Source organism: Poecilia formosa, unplaced genomic scaffold (genome assembly GCF_000485575.1).
Source record: "Poecilia formosa unplaced genomic scaffold, Poecilia_formosa-5.1.2 Scaffold494, whole genome shotgun sequence".
Classification (NCBI taxonomy): Eukaryota; Metazoa; Chordata; class Actinopteri; order Cyprinodontiformes; family Poeciliidae; genus Poecilia; species Poecilia formosa.
Genome location: NW_006800433.1, coordinates 261193 through 267313, shown reverse-complemented (window position 1 = coordinate 267313; position 6121 = coordinate 261193). Strand labels below are relative to the sequence as shown.

Here is a 6121-nt window from a genome sequence, read left to right as displayed (position 1 = left end):
GTGTGTGTGTGGTGGAGACCTAGCCCACTTTGTCAGATTGTGAGCAACCGTGTTTTAAATGGACAGGAGATCCCCGCAGCAGATCTGAGGCTCCGAGGATTTTTTCCAGATCTGACTTTAGATTTTTATCTCGTCATCTCCCACTTTCATTTCTTTTCTTGGTTTCAGAGGAAATGATGAAAGTTTGAGCTGAACAACAAAAGGCCTCAGAAGAACTCAAACCGCCCCAACAATAAGTGACCTGTCGTTCTGATGATGTTAGTAAAAAAATTAAAAAAATCTTTCCTTGTTTTTTATATTTCACAAAAGAAATAACAATCTTTCTTTCTTTATTCATTTATCTCTCTCTCTCTCTCTCTCTCTCCTTCCTTCCTTTTTTCCATCCACTCTCCGGACCAAACTGCTCCTTCTTCTCCCGCTCTGACCAGAATTGCCGCTCCGCGTTGCTTTGCGCCACTTTGGCCTGCCTCCTGCGCAGCTGCAGCCTCTTCCTGCTTGCCACACCGCCGCGCTGTTCGCACAGAGTGATGCCACCGGCTCCATGTGACCAGGTGACCGGGAGCCTCTAACCAGAGGAGCTGGGGAACAGAACGGCCCCTGAAAATGAAACGCGCCGTCATTAATAGTTGAAGAAATGATTTATTGCGCATCAGCTGCGCTGCGGGCTGCAGCCAGAGGAGCGCTTCCTTCTTCACGCTTCATTTTGCCTGATCCGAGCCAGGCGCGTTCTTCTCCATATGACCCGCTGACTTGTTGAATTTTAGATGAGCTTCGTGCTCTGCACAAAATCATACTCGTTCTTTCTATGAATCTGCTCTTAACATAATAACCCTGATATTGCTCTGCTTTTCCTCCCCGGCGGCGGCTGCAGCAGTGATGGGGCTGCAGGCATCCCGGCGGAGGCCTTATACCTGCGCCGCACTGCGTCTTCCTCCGCTCACTCGAAGAACTCTGGGGTTTTATTTGATTTATTTTTCTTTTTTGTCTCAGAATCAGCCTGTTTATTTCAGGGATCAATATTTCATCTCGGGCTCACCCCGCTGTGGGAATTTGCACGCTTGTTTGAGTTGATCTGTAGATCCACAAGAAGTGGGAAAATAAGACGGAGGGAGGGAGAGAGGATGGAGGCTTCAATAATTTACTGCCGAGTGTTTCTGGGAAGATTTCTGTTCTTTGTTTTGCGCAAAAACAAAAAAAACAAAAACACACACACAGGAAAAAAAACAGTTTCTAAATGAAACTCAGCAAACTAGAACCCTATGACGATTTTTTGTGTGTGTATTTTTTCAGTATTTTTATTCATGAGTTCCGTTCATGTTCCAACCTGAGACTCGCTGCCTGCAGACAGTCAGAGTCGGCTTTCTGCCTGATCTGGAGCTGCTAATAAATAATTCATCCAATAATAACAAGAGATATTTAATATTATTATTATTATTATTATTATTATTATTATTATTATTATTATTATTATTATTATTATTATTATTATTATTATTATTATTATAATTATATATTTGTTGGAGGAAAGAAATACACTGAAAAATGAAACACAAACTTAATTATTTCAACTTAGTAAACAATAAAAATACTATATTCTTTTAAGAGCAGAATTGTTTTATGAAATTAAAGCCACGAATATTTTACGTGTAGCATCAAGTTATTCTGTTCCAGGTGTTATTGGCGCTCTGCGGCGGAGCGAGGAGCTCCGTGATGACGTTTCTACAAAAATATAATAATTTTAGAAACATCTGAAGGAGGCGTAGATCTCCGTCAGCATTGTATTCGTCGCATATTTGTCACATTAAATCATAATAGTTGCGCCGCAGCTTCTCTGGCAGGTCTGCGCATCTTCTGCGCGCGCGGCGACCCCCTCTCGCGCGTCCTCGTGCATTGCGCGGCCCTTTGTGCCCTTTGTGGATAGTTTTTTTCTTTTCCTTTTTTTTATTTATTTATTTTTTATAAATCTCAGCGCTAAGTCATGTTGGGAAGGTGTGAATATTCAGTTTCTATTGGCTGAAAAATCTAATCTCCTTGTTATAACCGGTAAGCTGTTTATGCACAGCCGGCCCAAGGTATGGGCAAACTCTGCCTCTAGTTAAAGCTCCCTCAGACCAGCAAGCGGCATCCAAGGGATCTTTAATCCTTACAGATTATAAATCTTAAAATGCTGTAACAGTCATTAAGTAAATGAAGAACAAAACGGCTTTTAAATTCGCTCCAATGAATCAAAAATGATTTCATAGACTTGTTTGGATTTCAAATCTCATTTTGCTTCAGACATTTAATAAGTGATTAATTATGTTTTACATCCCAGCTCAGGAAGCCGTTTGTGAATTGATGCATCAAGGAATCCCTCCTGACGTCTCACTCCAGGCATTCTGTAACTGATCCTAAATACATCTGAAAAGCAAACATTTCCCCCCAGAATTTAAATGTTGTTGATTTGCTGCTATAGGCTTAAAAACGTGCTATTCCAAATTCTATTTATGTATTAAATAACTCAGTGAGCTGATGTGAGATGTAAACTTATTTATGTATTTATTTAGTCGTCCTTCATTTGTCTGTTTGTTAAGTCTTGTTAAGTCTGGTCCGCCCCAGGTGGACCATCTCCACCTGGTCGCCCCCATACCAAACTCTCTGGATGCGCCCCTCTTAAGCACCAACAGAGTTATTTGTGATGCTGTTGTTTTTTTGTTTTTGGCCCCAACATCAAATTCGGATCAGGGCCCTAAACAGCCTAGAGCCGGCCCTGTCTGTTCGTTAACATGAACCCTTAAAAACTCCAACCACGCGCTCCATGTTGCCAGAAAATGCTGGTTTCCAACATGTGAAACGTTTATTCCTGCTAAAGTCAGCCTACTCTATATGCAACAATCACAACAAAAGATGAAATGTGTTTTTGTTTTTTTTTATTGTTGTTTTTTTTGCTGGGAGGGAACACTCCCCTGCAGCAGCCCTCGGTGGCATTTGACCTTCTCAGGCTTCCTTATCTATTAGACACGGTGCTGTGACATCTGTCTATCACCCCACAGGTTTATGATTAACGCTGCAGCGCATCTGATGTGGACACAGTGGAGGGAGGGAGAGAGGGAGCTCATCCTGGACTTATTATTAGGCTACTTATTAACACACATCAGAACATGGACTTCAGTTTGTGGCTGTTGGATGAGACGGAGAGAAGCTGCAGATACCAGCCTGATAAGTTCATGCTGCGAAGCAGAAAACACTCCGACAAGTTTATTTCTTCTCTAACCTCAAGGTTTCTGCATGTTTGGTTACAAATAGTTCAGTGAACAGAACTCAGAGCAAATCCTACGAAGAATTTGATATGGGGAGCTAAACTCCAGTTCACATTTTCTCATCTAGAACCAGCAGAAAATAAATCGTGGAGTCACCCGGTCAGAAGCAGCTTGGTGTTTAAAAGCAGAAACCCATCAGTTACTAATAATCAGCAAAACGGGACTCAGGTATCAGCAGAAATGATTACTGTGAGCATTTCACTTGTAAAATGTGTTAAATTCTTTCAAAGAAAAGAAATGTCAGAACCGACCGACCACTCACTCACTCTCTCACTCACTCACTCACTCACTCACTCACTCAAACTTTATTTCTACCTTTAGGTGTGTTCAGTGAAGTGGTTTGGTTTTCTTTCCAAACAGGAAACTTTACAAAGACACACAATAAATATTAATATAACATGATTCACAGTGGTCTGGTTCTCAGTACTTTGAAATATTTAAAAGAATAAGAAAAAAAACAAACACCAACACAAATACAGTATTGACATTTGGATAAGATTACAAGGTAAAAAAATAAAATAAAACAATATTAAAACTATGCTAAATCAAAGTTTTGGAAGCTTATGGCAACAGGAACAAAACTGGCTTCACAGCACTTAGTCTGATAGTTATGCTAAAAACACAGACAAAAATTAATAAAATACATATCATGTTGCTTGCATTAGCTATGTCGATAGCTCAGTCAGTCTTGCAGTCTAATTGCTGAGAGCATGACAGCTGGCCCCTACTTCCTGCTTCCTACTTCCTGCTTCCTGCTCTGCACAGACGGTCTGATCTCCAGGCTGCAGTCGGAGGAATCGGTTTGTCTCCTCCATCTTTAAGAAGTGAATTGAATCACAGAACGGCTCTGAACTTCAAGCTGTGTCAGAGATCAAGCGCTCTTGAGGGCCCCCTGCTGGCCTTAAACAGCAGCTGAGTTCGCTTATGCCTCGGGCCGAGTTGTGCCCCGCAGGGTGTCCCTCCGCCGCCGGGTCACGACCCTCTCCTGATCCGGATCAGCAGAGTTCCTCCCTGGTCACTTCCAGTAGAGATCCGGCCCACCGAGCCCCTCCGCGGCGGCTCCTCTCCTCCCCCTGGCCGTCTCTCCTCCCCTCTCTCCTCCCTCTATCAGGCGCTGCAGCCGTCAGCGCAGTGGACGATTGAAAGTGACAGTGTGATTCCAAAGCGCTCTGCGCCCGCTGCACAACTGGAACTCAGACGCTGCTGTTTTGTTTTTGTTTTTTTTTTCCTTTTTCTTCTTTTCTTTCTATTTTTTTTTATTTTTTTTATTTTTTGTTACTTTTGGCTCAGGTTTTTTTCTTTTTCATCTCGGACTGACCCGCGCTTTTTTTCTTTTTCTTTCTCCTCCTTTTTTGCGCCTCCTGTCTCTTTCTCTCCCTCTTTTCGAGGATGAAGACGTGAATCCAGTCGGGCTCAGCCTGGAGACGCACAGAGAGCTGGCCGGAGGACAGAGAAAGTCAGAGGAACTCACCCAGAGCCGGTGCCGCGCAGTCCGGTCCGCAGACCGTCTCAGTAAGCCGCTCCTGAGCGCCCATCATCCGGCCACCGCTCCACTCTGACCGCGCCGCTCTGCGCACAAACCGCACAGATTCACACACACAGAGAGAGACAGACACACACGTGAGCGAGCGAGCGCGCGCTCTCGGAGAACTTTTTCTTTCTCTCCGGATCTTCTGCTCCGAGTTCAGATCTGGTCCGACAACAGAAGGACCCGGACCCGAACCAAGGTCCAGCCCTGGATTCACTACTGCTGATCAATGGACAGAGCCTCTTCGGCGGGCAGCAGCGCTACAGACACGCCGTGAACAGTGAGTGCAGAACACACACACACTCTCTCTCTCTCTTTCTATCTCTCTCTCTCTCACACACACACACACACATACACGCACACACTCTAAACGATTCCGAACACATGGAAGTAAACTGTAGCTGTAAATAAGACAACAGAAGTGGATCTTCTTCGCCTTCTCCATTACTAGTGGTCTAATTCAGTTTGATAATTGTACAGTAGAGACAGTTGGCTAATTCTAATTCTGATCAATCTGAATCATGAGTAAAAATTGGAAATTATTTGTGGGATGATTTTCTTTTCGGAAAACCTCAAGCAATTTCGTTTAAGCCATGTAACCATAATTATATTATAAGAGTAGCTTACCAGTGATAAATGTTAACCATCCTTATTTAAAAGTGTTCATTATATATGAACCTCCGCCGCAGCATATATATGTGTATATATAAATATATGTATAGATATATTTATCCATAATGTATCTTTCTAGTGACAGATTAAATCCGTTTTAAAATGCGTCACTTCGTCACATTTTAACTCGTGCAAGAAAAACAATTAATGACCAATTACCGCGAGAGCCGTCAATCATTACAGTTCGCGTGTTTTTGGATCATTTTGTCGCTTTTTCATTGGGTCAGCACTGGAAGCCGGGCTGAATAAATCGAATAATTTGCAGGTAACAGACGCAGATGAAGGCCTTGTGACTGAGCAGCGGTGCGTTCAGAAAAAAAAAAAAAAAAAAATGTGAAGAGAGGCGGCGGAGTGAGAGGCTGGGAGGCCACAAATGAGAAGCAGCCCCGCAGCGAGAGGACCGTCCTGTCAGGAGCAATACTCCATCCTGCTGCTCGACGAAAAAAGGGGGGGGGGGAATCATAAAAATAATCTCTGCTATTTCTGTATTTCAATATTTTTATTTTGTAAGCTTGCGCAGAACCCAGATGTTTTGGACCGGAGGTTAAATCAAGATGCATTTCTTCCTGGTTTTGTAGCGTTTAGTTTTTAAAGCGGAGCTTCTTCGCACCTGATCAGGTGA

At 43.1% G+C, this 6121-nt stretch overlaps 1 protein-coding gene across 4 annotated transcripts in view; it reads left to right on the top strand.

The window, feature by feature from the left end:
• The first annotated feature begins 4931 nt into the window (after positions 1-4931).
• The window catches only part of satb2 (SATB homeobox 2), a 63582-nt gene continuing 62392 nt past the window's right edge, over positions 4932-6121 (top strand). For 2 of the 4 annotated variants that reach the window (XM_007578852.2, XM_007578851.2), the window contains exon 1: positions 4932-5107. The gene's annotated coding sequence lies outside the window, so the exon portion shown is untranslated. The remainder of the gene's footprint in view (positions 5108-6121) is intronic. The other 2 variants (XM_007578850.2, XM_007578849.2) reach the window with 1 other exon arrangement.